Here is a 17,373-nt window from a genome sequence, read left to right on the forward strand (position 1 = left end):
GGCATGGCGCCGTCCCGACCGCTCCCTCGGTGAGGAGGGGTTCCGGGTGGGCAGGGACCTCACGCGTCGCCCCCGGCTTGCTTGGGTCAATGATGAGAACTCATATGGTCTCGAAGAGCGATGATGACCTAAAAATCATGCTCAATAGGATTACGCTGAGGCCCAGTGCAGGGGGACCGTGCGGGGATCAGCAGCAGCCCCCAGACCCTCGGGGCATTTGAGGGCGCGCTGCAGCTGGGCGCTAGAGGAGAACGAACGCGCGAGCGTCTCCGCGCGTTGGGCCCGGCCCGGAGCCTAGGCGCCTCTGCGCGTGCCCACGGGGGGTGTCCTGGCACTCAAGCCGGCCCACCGCCCCCATCCTCTTCCCAGGACAGCTCCCCGGGAGCCAGGGCTTCGCCATCCTCGTCCCCCTCGTGTCCTTCGGCGGGCCTGGCCGGCTAGGTCCTCGGTGTGTCGACATGCAGCAGAGGTGAGCGGAAGCCTCTGGGCTCGGAGGGAGGCCCGAGACGCCTTGGGAAGCGGGTAGCCCAGCAGTGACTCTGCAGCAGGCCGTGGGCTTGGGGTGGCGGTCCTCGTGGTCCAGACGTCGTGGGCCACCCCGGGAGCGGGTGCCCTTGAGCCATCCCAGGGGCAGGGGACGCGAGCGTGTGGGCCGGGCGGCTGGCAAGACCCGGAAAGCGCAGAGTGGCCGCCATAGGATCAGGAGACCCTGAGGCCCCCTGATCCATCTGGGCGTGTCTCGTGGGCCTACGGACGTAGTGGACGTGAGACTTGTGGTCTCAGAAGCTTCTGTGATCTTCTGCCACGGGGTGTTGCTCGAGGCCCGGGACTTGGCTTGTTTCCGCGGGCTGACGAGGCCTGAGCTCCTGCCCCACAGCGCAGACGCCCAAGGCGTTGGAGACCCCACCAGGCTGCTTGCGAAGAGCGCAAGAGGATTCCTTGTGCTCGCGCGACAGCCGGGTTCCACGGGGCTACGGGGCGGAATCTGCGAGGGCCAGGCCCTTGCAGCCATTGGGTCGGAGCCTCTCTCCGGAGGCTCTCAAGCACCGGGGACCGGGTCCTGACGAAGCGGCGCTGCACGGCGAGAGTCGGGTACCTCGCCCAGGGCAGCCGGTGGGTGGTGTGCCTGGCCGTAGTGGTGGACAGTGACCTGGCATTCAGAGCTCGGCCCTGGGGCAGCCGTGGGCCCGAGCCACCTTGGGCTTCCGGGGGTAGGGGCTCCGATCCTTGGCTCCCAGGTGGGACCATGGGGGGGTGGGCGGCGTCCTGGCCAAAAGTCCCTGACCGCCCCCCTCGGCTCACGTGCAAGGGTGACAGCGGGGACACGCCAAAACCCTGTGCTCCGTGCCACGTTCACGGACCGTTCTGCCGACGGTGGTGCTGACACAGGGGCCTAGATCTCCCTTGTTTGGGGATGCCCTGGTAAGGGCAGCTGGGGCCCTGGGCCCTGCTCCGTCGTCTCGCACATCAGCCCATGCGTGGGTCGGCCGTATGCCCGGCCCCCACCGGCCAGGACGTTGGGAAAGGTAGCCCTCGGCCGTCCGGCCGGTGCCCCGGACCAGGGCTTTTGGACAGCTGGTCTCTGCGTCTCTCCTCAGAACCGCATCCACACGCGGGGAGATCGCCCGCACCAGCTCGTCTTGCCTGGCCCGGCCCTGCCCACAGGTCCAATGTCTCAGGACCCCGGCTCATGGCGCAGTCCTCCACGCAGCCCCGGTAAGCAGGTTCTGGGGGCGACGCGACCGCACGCATCGCCGCCAACCTGCTTGGGTCAATGATGACAACTCAAATGGTCTCGAAGAGCGATGATGACCTAAAAATCATGCTCAATAGGATTACGCTGAGGCCCAATGCAGGCGTCTGTGCCGGGATCAGCATCCCCCGGAGCCTCGGGGCCCTGGAGGGGCGCTGCCCTTGGGAGCTTGAGGCCAAGCATCCCCCGGGGATCCCTGCTCCTGCCCTGGAAAGCCCGTGCACGTCAGGGGCCCCTCCTCGCGGTGTGGAGGCAGCCCACCCGGCCTAGAGACTGAATCCCCTCCCCTCCCCTGGACAGCTCCCTGGGAGCCATGCCTTAGGAACCCTTGTCTCCTTGTGTCTTGCAGCAGGCCTTGGGCGCCAGGTGGTAGGCGCGGCGTTGGCCACGACAGGTGAGTGGGAGACTCTGGGCCTGGCGGGAGACGGCAGGCGCCATGGGCGTCGTCCGCGAAGCCAGAGTCCCGGCACGGGGCTCTGGCTCCACCACTGAGCTACGGGTGGAGGCCCCCGTTGTCCACACAGCGTTGGCTTGCGCGTGATCAGGCTCCCTTGAGCCATCCCAGGTGCAGGGAACGCGAACGTTGGGCCGCGGGAACTGGCCGGGACTGGATCCCGGGGGGGATGCCGCCATAGATCCGCGTGGCCCTGAGGCCTCCTTGGACCTCCCTTTGTGTCCTGTGCGCCCGTGAGGAGACGGGTCGGGAGACCCTTGGCGTCAGGGACTTCTGTCCCCCTCAGCGAGTGGCGGTTGCTCGAGCCAACCCCAGCGCATGTTTCTTGGGGCTGGAGCGGGCAGAGCTCCTGCCCTAGGCACCAGACTCCCAAGGACTTTGGGAGCCTGGGAGGCTGCTGAAGTACAGCCCTCGATGTTTGCTTGGGCTGCCGATGGAGCATGGTTTGGCTGGACATGGGCAAGAATGGGCGAGCCCCAGGCCACAGCGGGCATTGGGCGAGAGCCTGTCGGGCCAGGCCCCCAGAGGAGGGGCCGCCACGCGGGGAGACTCTGGACCCTGTTGCAGGGCGGGCATTGGTCCCCTGCCTTCCGCTGGCGGGAGACCGTGACCCGCGACTCCCTCTCCAGACGTGGACCGTCTGGGCATGGGGGGCCAACGTTGGCTGCGAGTGCCAGCGCCCGGATGCACGGACGGCAGCCGGGCCAATCTGGGGTTGGCGTCTGCCTGGCCATAAGTTCTGGGGCCGCCCCCGTTGGCTCGGGGCCCGGGAGGCATCGGGAGGGGGGGGGGCACTCGATAACCTAGTGTTCCCGCCCACGTTCTGGGGCCTTTCTTAGCAAGGGGTGGTTCCCACAGGGGCCCTGATCTCCACAGGTTCTGGAGGTTCCAGGGATGTACAGCGGCTCCCCGGGGCCCTTTTCCTTGCTTGCGGCGGCTCCGAGCCTTGGGTCGTTCGTTCCTCCACCCGCCTGGCCAGCAGCGGCCAGGGCTCCGGGCGTGACCGATCGTGGCCGCATGGGGCACGAGCCACAGAGCAGGCCGTTCTGACGGCTGGCCCTCTCCCTCTGTCCTTAGAACCCCGTCCCCCCAGGGAGGATCTCGCCTTGACGACCAAGTCTGGCTTCTCCCAGCCCCGCCCAAAGGGCCCGTGTCTCGGATCGCCGGGGCATGGCGCCGTCCCGACCGCTCCCCCTCGGTGAGGAGGGGTTCCGGGTGGGCAGGGACCTCACGCGTCGCCCCCGGCTTGCTTGGGTCAATGATGAGAACTCATATGGTCTCGAAGAGCGATGATGACCTAAAAATCATGCTCAATAGGATTACGCTGAGGCCCAGTGCAGGGGACCGTGCGGGGATCAGCAGCAGCCCCCAGACCCTCGGGGCATTTGAGGGCGCGCTGCAGCTGGGCGCTAGAGGAGAACGAACGCGCGAGCGTCTCCGCGCGTTGGGCCCGGAGCCTAGGCGCCTCTGCGCGTGCCCACGGGGGGTGTCCTGGCACTCAAGCCGGCCCACCGCCCCCATCCTCTTCCCAGGACAGCTCCCCGGGAGCCAGGGCTTCGCCATCCTCGTCCCCTCGTGTCCTTCGGCGGGCCTGGCCGGCTAGGTCCTCGGTGTGTCGACATGCAGCAGAGGTGAGCGGAAGCCTCTGGGCTCGGAGGGAGGCCCGAGACGCCTTGGGAAGCGGGTAGCCCAGCAGTGACTCTGCAGCAGGCCGTGGGCTTGGGGTGGCGGTCCTCGTGGTCCAGACGTCGTGGGCCACCCCGGGAGCGGGTGCCCTTGAGCCATCCCAGGGGCAGGGGACGCGAGCGTGGGGCCGGGCGGCTGGCAAGACCCGGAAAGCGCAGAGTGGCCGCCATAGGATCAGGAGACCCTGAGGCCCCCTGATCCATCTGGGCGTGTCTCGTGGGCCTACGGACGTAGTGGACGTGAGACTTGTGGTCTCAGAAGCTTCTGTGATCTTCTGCCACGGGGTGTTGCTCGAGGCCCGGGACTTGGCTTGTTTCCGCGGGCTGACGAGGCCTGAGCTCCTGCCCCACAGCGCAGACGCCCAAGGCGTTGGAGACCCCACCAGGCTGCTTGCGAAGAGCGCAAGAGGATTCCTTGTGCTCGCGCGACAGCCGGGTTCCACGGGGCTACGGGGCGGAATCTGCGAGGGCCAGGCCCTTGCAGCCATTGGGTCGGAGCCTCTCTCCGGAGGCTCTCAAGCACCGGGGACCGGGTCCTGACGAAGCGGCGCTGCACGGCGAGAGTCGGGTACCTCGCCCAGGGCAGCCGGTGGGTGGTGTGTGTGCCTGGCCGTAGTGGTGGACAGTGACCTGGCATTCAGAGCTCGGCCCTGGGGCAGCCGTGGGCCCGAGCCACCTTGGGCTTCCGGGGTAGGGGCTCCGATCCTTGGCTCCCAGGTGGGACCATGGGGGGGGTGGGCGGCGTCCTGGCCAAAAGTCCCTGACCGCCCCCCTCGGCTCACGTGCAAGGGTGACAGCGGGGACACGCCAAAACCCTGTGCTCCGTGCCACGTTCACGGACCGTTCTGCCGACGGTGGTGCTGACACAGGGGCCTAGATCTCCCTTGTTTGGGGATGCCCTGGTAAGGGCAGCTGGGGCCCTGGGCCCTGCTCCGTCGTCTCGCACATCAGCCATGCGTGGGTCGGCCGTATGCCCGGCCCCCACCCGGCCAGGACGTTGGGAAAGGTAGCCCTCGGCCGTCCGGCCGGTGCCCCGGACCAGGGCTTTTGGACAGCTGGTCTCTGCGTCTCTCCTCAGAACCGCATCCACACGCGGGGAGATCGCCCGCACCAGCTCGTCTTGCCTGGCCCGGCCCCCTGCCCACAGGTCCAATGTCTCAGGACCCCGGCTCATGGCGCAGTCCTCCACGCAGCCCCGGTAAGCAGGTTCTGGGGGCGACGCGACCGCACGCACGCATCGCCGCCAACCTGCTTGGGTCAATGATGACAACTCAAATGGTCTCGAAGAGCGATGATGACCTAAAAAATCATGCTCAATAGGATTACGCTGAGGCCCAATGCAGGCGTCTGTGCCGGGATCAGCATCCCCCCCGGAGCCTCGGGGCCCTGGAGGGGCGCTGCCCTTGGGAGCTTGAGCCAAGCATCCCCCGGGGATCCCTGCTCCTGCCCTGGAAAGCCCGTGCACGTCAGGGGCCCCTCGCGGTGTGGAGGCAGCCCACCCCGGCCTAGAGACTGAATCCCCTCCCCTCCCCTGGACAGCTCCCTGGGAGCCATGCCTTAGGAACCCTTGTCTCCTTGTGTCTTGCAGCAGGCCTTGGGCGCCAGGTGGTAGGCGCGGCGTTGGCCACGACAGGTGAGTGGGAGACTCTGGGCCTGGCGGGAGACGGCAGGCGCCATGGGCGTCGTCCGCGAAGCCAGAGTCCCGGCACGGGGCTCTGGCTCCACCACTGAGCTACGGGGTGGAGGCCCCCGTTGTCCACACAGCGTTGGCTTGCGCGTGATCAGGCTCCCTTGAGCCATCCCAGGTGCAGGGAACGCGAACGTTGGGCCGCGGGAACTGGCCGGGACTGGATCCCGGGGGGATGCCGCCATAGATCCGCGTGGCCCTGAGGCCTCCTTGGACCTCCCTTTGTGTCCTGTGCGCCCGTGAGGAGACGGGTCGGGAGACCCTTGGCGTCAGGGACTTCTGTCCCCCTCAGCGAGTGGCGGTTGCTCGAGCCAACCCCAGCGCATGTTTCTTGGGGCTGGAGCGGGCAGAGCTCCTGCCCTAGGCACCAGACTCCCAAGGACTTTGGGAGCCTGGGAGGCTGCTGAAGTACAGCCCTCGATGTTTGCTTGGGCTGCCGATGGAGCATGGTTTGGCTGGACATGGGCAAGAATGGGGCGAGCCCCAGGCCACAGCGGGCATTGGGCGAGAGCCTGTCGGGCCAGGCCCCCAGAGGAGGGGGCCGCCACGCGGGGAGACTCTGGACCCTGTTGCAGGGCGGGCATTGGTCCCCTGCCTTCCGCTGGCGGGAGACCGTGACCCGCGACTCCCTCTCCAGACGTGGACCGTCTGGGCATGGGGGCCAACGTTGGCTGCGAGTGCCAGCGCCCGGATGCACGGACGGCAGCCGGGCCAATCTGGGGTTGGCGTCTGCCTGGCCATAAGTTCTGGGGCCGCCCCCGTTGGCTCGGGGCCCGGGGAGGCATCGGGAGGGGGGGGGGGGGCACTCGATAACCTAGTGTTCCCGCCCACGTTCTGGGGCCTTTCTTAGCAAGGGGGTGGTTCCCACAGGGGCCCTGATCTCCACAGGTTCTGGAGGTTCCAGGGATGTACAGCGGCTCCCCGGGGCCCTTTTCCTTGCTTGCGGCGGCTCCGAGCCTTGGGTCGTTCGTTCCTCCACCCGCCTGGCCAGCAGCGGCCAGGGCTCCGGGCGTGACCGATCGTGGCCGCATGGGGCACGAGCCACAGAGCAGGGCCGTTTCTGACGGCTGGCCTCTCCCTCTGTCCTTAGAACCCCGTCCCCCCAGGGAGGATCTCGCCTTGACGACCAAGTCTGGCTTCTCCCAGCCCCGCCCAAAGGGCCCGTGTCTCGGATCGCCGGGGCATGGCGCCGTCCCGACCGCTCCCTCGGTGAGGAGGGGTTCCGGGTGGGCAGGGACCTCACGCGTCGCCCCCGGCTTGCTTGGGTCAATGATGAGAACTCATATGGTCTCGAAGAGCGATGATGACCTAAAAATCATGCTCAATAGGATTACGCTGAGGCCCAGTGCAGGGGACCGTGCGGGGATCAGCAGCAGCCCCCCAGACCCTCGGGGCATTTGAGGGCGCGCTGCAGCTGGGCGCTAGAGGAGAACGAACGCGCGAGCGTCTCCGCGCGTTGGGCCCGGAGCCTAGGCGCCTCTGCGCGTGCCCACGGGGGTGTCCTGGCACTCAAGCCGGCCCACCGCCCCCATCCTCTTCCCAGGACAGCTCCCCGGGAGCCAGGGCTTCGCCATCCTCGTCCCCTCGTGTCCTTCGGCGGGCCTGGCCGGCTAGGTCCTCGGTGTGTCGACATGCAGCAGAGGTGAGCGGAAGCCTCTGGGCTCGGAGGGAGGCCCGAGACGCCTTGGGAAGCGGGGTAGCCCAGCAGTGACTCTGCAGCAGGCCGTGGGCTTGGGGTGGCGGTCCTCGTGGTCCAGACGTCGTGGGCCACCCCGGGGAGCGGGTGCCCTTGAGCCATCCCAGGGGCAGGGGACGCGAGCGTGGGGCCGGGCGGCTGGCAAGACCCGGAAAGCGCAGAGTGGCCGCCATAGGATCAGGAGACCCTGAGGCCCCCTGATCCATCTGGGCGTGTCTCGTGGGCCTACGGACGTAGTGGGACGTGAGACTTGTGGTCTCAGAAGCTTCTGTGATCTTCTGCCACGGGGTGTTGCTCGAGAGGCCCGGGACTTGGCTTGTTTCCGCGGGCTGACGAGGCCTGAGCTCCTGCCCCCACAGCGCAGACGCCCAAGGCGTTGGAGACCCCACCAGGCTGCTTGCGAAGAGCGCAAGAGGATTCCTTGTGCTCGCGCGACAGCCGGGTTCCACGGGGCTACGGGGCGGAATCTGCGAGGGCCAGGCCCTTGCAGCCATTGGGTCGGAGCCTCTCTCCGGAGGCTCTCAAGCACCGGGGACGGGTCCTGACGAAGCGGCGCTGCACGGCGAGAGTCGGGTACCTCGCCCAGGGCAGCCGGTGGGGTGGTGTGCCTGGCCGTAGTGGTGGACAGTGACCTGGCATTCAGAGCTCGGCCCTGGGGCAGCCGTGGGCCCGAGCCACCTTGGGCTTCCGGGGTAGGGGCTCCGATCCTTTGGCTCCCAGGTGGGACCATGGCGGGGGGTGGGCGGCGTCCTGGCCAAAAGTCCCTGACCGCCCCCCTCGGCTCACGTGCAAGGGTGACAGCGGGGACACGCCAAAACCCTGTGCTCCGTGCCACGTTCACGGACCGTTTCTGCCGACGGTGGTGCTGACACAGGGGCCTAGATCTCCCTTGTTTGGGGATGCCCTGGTAAGGGCAGCTGGGGCCCTGGGCCCTGCTCCGTCGTCTCGCACATCAGCCATGCGTGGGTCGGCCGTATGCCCGGCCCCCACCGGCCAGGACGTTGGGAAAGGTAGCCCTCGGCCGTCCGGCCGGTGCCCCGGACCAGGGCTTTTGGACAGCTGGTCTCTGCGTCTCTCCTCAGAACCGCATCCACACGCGGGGGAGATCGCCCGCACCAGCTCGTCTTTGCCTGGCCCGGCCCTGCCCACAGGTCCAATGTCTCAGGACCCCGGCTCATGGCGCAGTCCTCCACGCAGCCCCGGTAAGCAGGTTCTGGGGGGCGACGCGACCGCACGCATCGCCGCCAACCTGCTTGGGTCAATGATGACAACTCAAATGGTCTCGAAAGAGCGATGATGACCTAAAAATCATGCTCAATAGGATTACGCTGAGGCCCAATGCAGGCGTCTGTGCCGGGATCAGCATCCCCCGGAGCCTCGGGGCCCTGGAGGGGCGCTGCCCTTGGGAGCTTGAGGCCAAGCATCCCCCGGGGATCCCTGCTCCTGCCCTGGAAAAAGCCCGTGCACGTCAGGGGCCCCCCTCGCGGTGTGGAGGCAGCCCACCCGGCCTAGAGACTGAATCCCCTCCCCTCCCCTGGACAGCTCCCTGGGAGCCATGCCTTAGGAACCCTTGTCTCCTTGTGTCTTGCAGCAGGCCTTGGGCGCCAGGTGGTAGGCGCGGCGTTGGCCACGACAGGTGAGTGGGAGACTCTGGGCCTGGCGGGAGACGGCAGGCGCCATGGGCGTCGTCCGCGAAGCCAGAGTCCCGGCACGGGGCTCTGGCTCCACCACTGAGCTACGGGTGGAGGCCCCCGTTGTCCACACAGCGTTGGCTTGCGCGTGATCAGGCTCCCTTGAGCCATCCCCAGGTGCAGGGGAACGCGAACGTTTGGGCGCCGCGGGAACTGGCCGGGACTGGATCCCGGGGGGATGCCGCCATAGATCCGCGTGGCCCTGAGGCCTCCTTGGACCTCCCTTTGTGTCCTGTGCGCCCGTGAGGAGACGGGTCGGGGAGACCCTTGGCGTCAGGGACTTCTGTCCCCCCTCAGCGAGTGGCGGTTGCTCGAGCCAACCCCAGCGCATGTTTCTTGGGGCTGGAGCGGGCAGAGCTCCTGCCCTAGGCACCAGACTCCCAAGGACTTTGGGAGCCTGGGAGGCTGCTGAAGTACAGCCCTCGATGTTTGCTTGGGCTGCCGATGGAGCATGGTTTGGCTGGACATGGGCAAAGAATGGGCGAGCCCCAGGCCACAGCGGGCATTGGGCGAGAGCCTGTCGGGCCAGGCCCCCAGAGGAGGGGCCGCCACGCGGGGAGACTCTGGACCCTGTTGCAGGGCGGGCATTGGTCCCCTGCCTTCCGCTGGCGGGAGACCGTGACCCGCGACTCCCTCTCCAGACGTGGGACCGTCTGGGCATGGGGGCCAACGTTGGCTGCGAGTGCCAGCGCCCGGATGCACGGACGGCAGCCGGGCCAATCTGGGGTTGGCGTCTGCCTGGCCATAAGTTCTGGGGCCGCCCCCGTTGGCTCGGGGCCGGGAGGCATCGGGAGTGGGGGGGGGGGGCACTCGATAAACCTAGTGTTCCCGCCCACGTTCTGGGGCCTTTCTTAGCAAGGGGTGGTTCCCACAGGGGCCCTGATCTCCACAGGTTCTGGAGGTTCCAGGGATGTACAGCCGGCTCCCCGGGGCCCTTTTCCTTGCTTGCGGCGGGCTCCGAGCCTTGGGTCGTTCGTTCCTCCACCCCGCCTGGCCAGCAGCGGCCAGGGCTCCCCGGGCGTGACCGATCGTGGGCCGCATGGGGCACGAGCCACAGAGCAGGCCGTTCTGACGGCTGGCCTCTCCCTCTGTCCTTAGAACCCCGTCCCCCCAGGGAGGATCTCGCCTTGACGACCAAGTCTGGCTTCTCCCAGCCCCGCCCAAAGGGCCCGTGTCTCGGATCGCCGGGGCATAGGCGCCGTCCCGACCGCTCCCTCGGTGAGGAGGGGTTCCGGGTGGGCAGGGACCTCACGCGTCGTCGCCCCGGCTTGCTTGGGTCAATGATGAGAACTCATATGGTCTCGAAGAGCGATGATGACCTAAAAATCATGCTCAATAGGATTACGCTGAGGGCCCAGTGCAGGGGACCGTGCGGGGATCAGCAGCAGCCCCCCAGACCCTCGGGGCATTTGAGGGCGCGCTGCAGCTGGGCGCTAGAGGGAACGAACGCGCGAGCGTCTCCGCGCGTTGGGCCCGGAGCCTAGGCGCCTCTGCTCGCGTGCCCACGGGGGTGTCCTGGCACTCAAGCCGGCCCACCGCCCCCATCCTCTTCCCAGGACAGCTCCCCGGGAGCCAGGGCTTCGCCATCCTCGTCCCCTCGTGTCCTTCGGCGGGCCTGGCCGGCTAGGTCCTCGGTGTGTCGACATGCAGCAGAGGCCTAGGTGAGCGGAAGCCTCTGGGCTCGGAGGGAGGCCCGAGACGCCTTGGGAAGAGGGTAGCCCAGCAGTGACTCTGCCGCAGGCCGTGGGCTTGGGGTGGCGGTCCCTCGTGGTCCAGACGTCGTGGGCCACCCCGGGAGCGGGTGCCCTTGAGCCATCCCAGGGGCAGGGGATCGCGAGCGTGGGGCCCGGGCGGCTGGCAAGACCCGGAAAGCGCCAGAGTGGCCGCCATAGGATCAGGAGACCTGAGGCCCCCTGATCCATCTGGGCGTGTCTCGTGGGCCTACGGACGTAGTGGACGTGAGACTTGTGGTCTCAGAAGCTTCTGTGATCTTCTGCCACGGGGTGTTGCTCGAGGTCCCGGGACTTGGCTTGTTTCCCGCGGGCTGACGAGGCCTGAGCTCCTGCCCCACAGCGCAGACGCCCAAGGCGTTGGAGACCCCACCAGGCTGCTTGCGAAGAGCGCAAGAGGATTCCTGTGCTCGCGCGACAGTCCGGGGTTCCACGGGGCTACGGGGCGGAATCTGCGAGGGCCAGGCCCTTGCAGCCATTGGGTCGGAGCCTCTCTCCGGAGGCTCTCAAGCACCGGGGACCGGGTCCTGACGAAGCGGCGCTGCACGGCGAGAGTCGGGTACCTCGCCCAGGCAGCCAGTGGCGTGGTGGGTGGTGTGCCTGGCCGTAGTGGTGGACAGTGACCTGGCATTCAGAGCTCGGCCCTGGGGCAGCCGTGGGCCCGAGCCACCTTGGGCTTCCGGGGTAGGGGCTCCGATCCTTGGCTCCCAGGTGGGACCATGGGGGGGTGGGCGGCGTCCTGGCCAAAAGTCCCTGACCGCCCCCCTCGGCTCACGTGCAAGGGTGACAGCGGGGGACACGCCAAAAAACCCTGTTGCTCCGTGCCACGTTCACGGACCGTTCTGCTGGCCGACGGTGGTGGTGCTGACACAGGGGCCTAGATCTCCCTTGTTTGGGGATGCCCTGGTAAGGGCAGCTGGGGCCCTGGGCCCTGCTCCGTCGTCTCGCATCCATCAGCCATGCGTGGGTCGGCCGTATGCCCGGCCCCCACCGGCCAGGACGTTGGGAAAGGTAGCCCTCGGCCGTCCGGCGGTGCCACCCCGGACCAGGGCTTTTGGACAGCTTGGTCTCTGCGTCTCTCCTCAGAACCGCATCCACACGCGGGGAGATCGCCCGCACCAGCTCGTCTTGCCTGGCCCGGCCCTGCCCACAGGTCCAATGTCTCAGGATAAAATGCCCGGCTCATGGCGCAGTCCCTCCACGAGCAGCCCCGGTAAGCAGGTTCTGGGGGCGACGCCGACCGCTACACAGCATCGCCGCCAAACCTGCTTGGGTCAATGATGACAACTCAAATGGTCTCGAAGAGCGATGATGACCCTAAAAAAATCATGCTCAATAGGATTAACGCTGAGGCCCAATGCAGGAGTCTGTGCCGGGATCAGCATCCCCCGGAGCCTCGGCGGGCCCTGGAGGGGCGCTGCCCTTGGGAGCTTGAGGCCAAGCATCCCCCGGGGATCCCAAGTGCTCCTGCCCTGGAAAGCCCGTGCACGTCAGGGGCCCCTCGCGTTGTGTGGAGGCAGCCCCCCGGCCTAGAGACTGAATCCCCCTCCTCCCTCCCCTGGACAGCTCCCTGGGTAGAAGCCATGCCTTAGGAACCCTTGTCTCCTTGTGTCTTGCAGCAGGCCTTGGGCGCCAGGTGGTAGGCGCGGCGTTGGCCACGACAGGTGAGTGGGAGACTCTGGGGGGCCTGGCGGGAGACCACGGCAGGCGCCCATGGGCGTCGTCCGCGAAGCCAGAGTCCCGGCACGGGGGCTCTGGCTCCACCACTGAGCTACGGGTGGAGGGCCCCCGTTGTCCACCACACAGCGTGGCTTGCGCGTGATCAGGCACTCCCAGGGATTGAGCCATCCCCAGGTGCAGGGAACGCGAAACGTTGGGCCGCGGGAACTGGCCGGGACTGGATCCCGGGGGGATGCCGCCATAGATCCGCGTGGCCCTGAGGTCCTCCGGCCTCCATTGGACCTCCGTTTGTGTCCTGTGCCGACCCGCAGGAGGAGACGGGTCGGGGAGACACTTGGCGTCAGGGACAACGTGTAGGGGGGGGACTTCTGTCCCCCTCAGCGAGTGGCGGTTGCTCGAGCCAACCCCAGCGCATGTTTCTTGGGGCTGGAGCGGGGCAGAGCTCCTTGCCCTAGGCACCAGACTCCCAAGGACTTTGGGAGCCTGGGAGGCCTGCTGAAGTACAGCCCTCGATGTTTGCTTGGGCTGTGCCGATGGAGCATGGTTTGGCTGGACATGGGCAAGAATGGGGCGAGAATGCCCCAGGCCACAGCGGGCGAATTGCTGGGCGAGAGCCTGTCGGGCCAGGCCCCCAGAGGAGAGGGGGCCGCCACGCGGGGAGACTCTGGACCCCTGTTGCAGGGCGGGGCATTGGTGTCCCCCTGCCTTCCGTGGCGGGCAGACCGTGACCCTAGGCGGACCTCGTTAAAGAGACTCGATCACTCTCGTGGGGACCGCGACTGACCTCTCCAGATGCACGTGGGGCAGGGGTCTGAGGGCATGTGGGGCCAACGTTGGCTGCGAGTGCCAGCGGCCCCCGGTTTATGCGTCTCGGACCCTGGGGGTGCATTGACTATGTCCCAGCCGCCCCCGGTTGTGCAAGGGGAGACGTTCGGCGGGCCTGGGGGCCAAATCTGGGGTTGGCGTCTGCCTGGCCATAAGTTTCTGGAGGCCGGCCCCCGTTGGCTCGGGGCCCGGGAGGCATCGGGAGGGGGGGGGGGGCACTCGATAACCTAGTGTTCCCGCCCACGTTCTGGGGCCTTTCTTAGCAAGGGGTGGTTCCCACAGGGGCCCTGATCGCTCCACAGGTTCTTCTGGAGGTTCCAGGGCTTTGTACAGCGGCTCCCCGGGGCCCTTTTCCTTGCTTGCGGCGGCTCCGAGCCTTGGGGTTGGGTCGTTCGTTCCTCCTCCACCCCGCCTGGCCAGCAGCGGCCAGGGCTCCGGGCGTGACCGATCGTGGCCGCATGGGGGCACGAGCCCCACAGAGCAGGCCCGTTCTGACGGCTGGCCTCTCCCTCTGTCCTTAGAAACCCCGTCCCCCAGGGAGGATCTGCCGCCTTGACGACCAAGTCTGGCTTCTCCCCAGCCCCGCCCAAAGGGGCAGGGCCGTGTGTCTCGGATCGCCGGGGCCCATGGCGCCGTCCCCGACCGCTCCCGGGTAGGAGGTCGGTGAGGAGGGGGTTCCCGGGTTGGCAGGGACCTCACACGCGTCGCCCCCGGGGTGCTTGCTTGGGGGTCAATGATGAGAGAACTCATATGGTCTCGAAGAGCGATGATGACCTAAAAAATTCATGCTCAATAGGATTACGCTGAGGCCCAGTGCAGGGGACCGTCCCGCGGGGACTCAGCAGCAGCCCCCAGACCCTCGGGGCATTTGAGGGCGCGCTGCAGCTGGGCGCTAGAGGAGAACGTTAGAACGCGCGAAAGCGTCTCCGCGCGTTGGGCCCGCCCGGAGCCTAGGCGCCTCCGCTGCCGCGTGCCCCACGGGGTGGTTTGTCCTGGCACAAGCCGAATTCAAGCCGGGCCCACCGTCCCCCCATCCTCTTCCCAGGACAGCTCCATCCTCGGGAGCCAGGGCTTCGCCATCCTTCCCACCGTCCCCTCGTGGAGGGTCGGCGGGCCTGGGCCGGCTAGGTCCTCGTGTGGTGTGTCGAAATGCAGCAGAGGTGAGCGGAAGCCTCTGGGCTCGGAGGGAGGCCCGAGACGCCTTGGGAAGCGGGTAGCCCAGCAGTGACTCTGCAGCAGGCAGGCCGTATGGGCTTGGGGGGTGGCGGTCCTCGTGGTCCAGACGTCGTGGGGCCACCCCGGGAGCGGGTGCCCTTGAGCCATCCCAGGGGCAGGGGACGGCGAGCGTGGGGCCGGGGCGGCTGGCAAGACCCGGAAAGCCGCAGAGTGGCCGCCATAGAGATCAGGAGACCCTGAGGCCCCCTGATCCATCTGGGCGTGTCTCGTGGGCCTACGGACGTAGTGGACGTGAGACGGTTTGTGGTCTCAGAAGCTTCTTGTTGATCTTCTGCCACGGGGTGTTGCTCGAGGCCCCCGGGACTTGGCTTGTGTTCCGCGGGCTGACGAGGCCTGAGCTCCTGCCCCACAGCGCAGACGCCCAAGGCGTTGGAGACCCCCACCAGGCTGCTTGCGAAAGAGCGCAAGAGGATTCCTTGTGCTCGCGCGACAGCCGGGTTCCACGGGGGCCTAACGGGGCGGAATCTGCGAGGGCCAGGCCCTTGCAGCCATTGGGGTCGGAGCCGTAGCCTCTCTCCGGAGGCTCTCAAGCACCGGGGACCGGGTCCTGACGAAAGCGGACGCGGCACGGGCGAGAGTCGGGTGGGTACCTCGCCCAGGGCAGCCGGGTGGGTGGTGTGGCCTGGCCGTAGTGGTGGACAGTGACCTGGCATTCAGAGCTCGGCCCTGGGGGGGGCAGCCGTGGGCCCGAGCCACCTTGGGCTTCCGGGGTAGGGGCTCCGATCCTTGGCTCCCAGGTGGGGACCATGGGGGGGTGGGCGGCGTCCTGGCCAAAAGTCCCTGACCGCCCCCCTCGGCTCACGTGCAAGGGTGACAGCGGGGACACGCCAAAAACCCTGTGCTCCGTGCCACGTTTCACGGACCGTTCTGCCGACGGTGGTGCTGACACAGGGGCCTAGATCTCCCTTGTTTGGGGATGCCCTGGTAAGGGCAGCTGGGGCCCTGGGCCCTGCTCCGTCGTCTCGACACATCAGCCATGCGTGGGGTCATGGGCCGTATGCCCGGCGCCCCCCCACCGGCCAGGACGTTGGGAAAGGTAGCCCCTCGGCCGTCCGGCCGGTGCCCCCGGACCAGGGCTTTTGGACAGCTGCTGGTCCTCTGCGTCTCTCCTCAGAACCGCATCCACACGCGGGGGATCGATCACCAGGATCGCCCGCACCAGCTCGTCTTGCCTGGCCCGGCCCTGCCCACAGGTCCAATGTCTCAGGAACCCCCCGGCTCATGGCGCAGTCCTCCACGCAGCCCCCGGTAAGCAGGTTCTGGGGGCGCGACGCGACCGCACGCATCGCCGCCCAACCTGCTTGGGTCAATGATGACAACTCCAAATGGTCTCGAAGAGCGATGATGATGACCTAAAAAATCATGCTCAATAGGATTACGCTGAGGGCCCCAATGCAGGCGTCTGTGCCGGGATCAGCATCCCCCGGAGCCTCGGGGCCCTGGAGGGGCCGCGCTGTGCGCCCTTGGGAGCTTGAGGGCCAAGCATCCCCCGGGGATCCCTGCCCTCCTGCCCTGGAAAAGCCCCGTTGCACGTCAGGGGGCCCCTCGCGGTGTGGAGGCAGCCCACCCGGGGCCTAGAGACTGAATCCCCCTCCCCTCCCCTGGACAGCTCCCTGGGGAGCCATGCCTTAGGAACCCTTGTCTCCTTGTGTCTTGCAGCAGGCCTTGGGCGCCAGGTGGTAGGGCGCGGCGTTGGCAACACGACAGGGTGAGTGGGAGACTCTGGGCCTGGCGGGAGACGGCAGGCTCGGATTCCGCCATGGGCGCGTCGTCCGCGAAGCCAGAGTCCCCGGCACGGGGGGGCTCTGGCTCCACCCACTGAGCTCTATCAGTGGGGGAGGCCCCCGTTGTCCACACAGCGTTGGCTTGCGCGCGTGATCAGGCTCCCTTGAGCCATCCCAGGTGCAGGGAACGCGAACGTGTGGCGCGCAGCGGGAACTGGGCCGGAACTGGCCGGGATCCCCGGGGGGATGCCGCCATAGATCCGCGTTGGCCCTGAGGCCTCCTTGGACCTCCGTTTTTGTGTCCTGTGCGCCCGTTTGAGGAGACGGGTCGGGAGACCCTTGGCGTCAGGGACTTCTGTCCCCCTCAGCGAGTGGCGGTTGCTCGAGCCAACCCCAGCGCATGTTTCTTGGGGCTGGAGCGGGCAGAGCTCCTGCCCTAGGCACCAGACTCCCAAGGACTTTGGGAGCCTGGGAGGCTGCTGAAGTACAGCCCTCGATGTTTGCTTGGGCTGCCGATGGAGCATGGTTTTGGCTGGACATGGGCAAGAATGGGCGAGCCCCAGGCCACAGCGGGCATTGGGCGAGAGCCTGTCGGGCCAGGCCCCCAGAGGAGGGGGCCGCCACGCGGGGAGACTCTGGACCCTGGTGCAGGGCGGGCATTGGTCCCCTGCCTTCCGCTGGCGGGAGACCGTGACCCGCGACTCCCTCTCCAGACGTGGACCGTCTGGGCATGGGGGCCAACGTTGGGCTGCGAGTGCCAGCGCCCGGATGCACGGACGGCAGCCGGGCCAATCTGGGGTTGGCGTCTGCCTGGCCATAAGTTCTGGGGCCGCCCCCGTTGGCTCGGGGCCCGGGAGGCATCGGGAGGGGGGGGGGGGCACTCGATAACCTAGTGTTCCCGCCCACGTTCTGGGGCCTTTCTTAGCAAGGGGTGGTTCCCACAGGGGGCCCTGATCTCCACAGGTTCTGGAGGTTCCAGGGATGTACAGCGGCTCCCCGGGGCCCTTTTCCTTGCTTGCGGCGGCTCCGAGCCTTGGGTCGTTCGTTCCTCCACCCGCCTGGCCAGCAGCGGCCAGGGCTCCGGGCGTGACCGATCGTGGCCGCATGGGGCACGAGCCACAGAGCAGGCCGTTCTGACGGCTGGCCTCTCCCTCTGTCCTTAGAACCCCGTCCCCCAGGGAGGATCTCGCCTTGACGACCAAGTCTGGCTTC

At 67.7% G+C, this 17,373-nt stretch overlaps 3 long non-coding RNA genes, 9 other non-coding genes and 1 pseudogene across 13 annotated transcripts; all 13 read left to right on the forward strand.

The window, feature by feature from the left end:
* The first annotated feature begins 83 nt into the window (after window positions 1-83).
* Window positions 84-164, forward strand: LOC123389420. Its single transcript, XR_006604023.1, has one exon. It is a non-coding gene; the product is annotated as a small nucleolar RNA SNORD115 (small nucleolar RNA).
* Window positions 165-1,768: 1,604 nt separating this feature from the next.
* Window positions 1,769-1,849, forward strand: LOC123389449. The gene has a single exon (XR_006604050.1). It is a non-coding gene; the product is annotated as a small nucleolar RNA SNORD115 (small nucleolar RNA).
* A 1,610-nt stretch (window positions 1,850-3,459) lies between these two features.
* Window positions 3,460-3,540, forward strand: LOC123389421. Its single transcript, XR_006604024.1, has one exon. It is a non-coding gene; the product is annotated as a small nucleolar RNA SNORD115 (small nucleolar RNA).
* Window positions 3,541-5,027: 1,487 nt separating this feature from the next.
* On the forward strand, window positions 5,028-6,682 carry LOC123389315. Its single transcript, XR_006603915.1, has 3 exons — window positions 5,028-5,090; window positions 5,481-5,525; window positions 6,670-6,682. It is a non-coding gene; the product is annotated as an uncharacterized LOC123389315 (long non-coding RNA).
* LOC123389354 lies at window positions 5,147-5,228 on the forward strand. Its single transcript, XR_006603964.1, has one exon. It is a non-coding gene; the product is annotated as a small nucleolar RNA SNORD115 (small nucleolar RNA).
* Window position 6,683: 1 nt separating the features above from the next.
* On the forward strand, window positions 6,684-8,378 carry LOC123389314. The gene is made up of 3 exons (XR_006603914.1): window positions 6,684-6,788; window positions 7,123-7,221; window positions 8,358-8,378. It is a non-coding gene; the product is annotated as an uncharacterized LOC123389314 (long non-coding RNA).
* On the forward strand, window positions 6,843-6,923 carry LOC123389422. The gene has a single exon (XR_006604025.1). It is a non-coding gene; the product is annotated as a small nucleolar RNA SNORD115 (small nucleolar RNA).
* Window positions 8,379-8,401: 23 nt separating the features above from the next.
* Window positions 8,402-17,360, forward strand: LOC123389317. Of its 2 annotated transcripts, none has more exons than XR_006603921.1 (3): window positions 8,402-8,477; window positions 8,867-8,911; window positions 17,325-17,360. It is a non-coding gene; the product is annotated as an uncharacterized LOC123389317 (long non-coding RNA). The 2 variants fall into 2 exon arrangements; XR_006603920.1 differs by lacking the exon at window positions 17,325-17,360 and adding an exon at window positions 10,065-10,077.
* Window positions 8,531-8,612, forward strand: LOC123389355. Its single transcript, XR_006603965.1, has one exon. It is a non-coding gene; the product is annotated as a small nucleolar RNA SNORD115 (small nucleolar RNA).
* On the forward strand, window positions 10,241-10,322 carry LOC123389353. The gene has a single exon (XR_006603963.1). It is a non-coding gene; the product is annotated as a small nucleolar RNA SNORD115 (small nucleolar RNA).
* On the forward strand, window positions 11,968-12,052 carry LOC123389362. Its single transcript, XR_006603971.1, has one exon. It is a non-coding gene; the product is annotated as a small nucleolar RNA SNORD115 (small nucleolar RNA).
* Window positions 13,929-14,013, forward strand: LOC123389356. Its single transcript, XR_006603966.1, has one exon. It is a non-coding gene; the product is annotated as a small nucleolar RNA SNORD115 (small nucleolar RNA).
* On the forward strand, window positions 15,741-15,827 carry LOC123389361 (annotated as a pseudogene).
* Window positions 17,361-17,373: the final 13 nt, after the last annotated feature.

The sequence above is a fragment of the Mustela putorius genome, unplaced genomic scaffold, assembly GCF_011764305.1.
Source record: "Mustela putorius furo isolate JIRA1106 unplaced genomic scaffold, ASM1176430v1.1 tig00003972_pilon_pilon_pilon, whole genome shotgun sequence".
In the NCBI taxonomy this organism is placed as follows: Eukaryota; Metazoa; Chordata; class Mammalia; order Carnivora; family Mustelidae; genus Mustela; species Mustela putorius.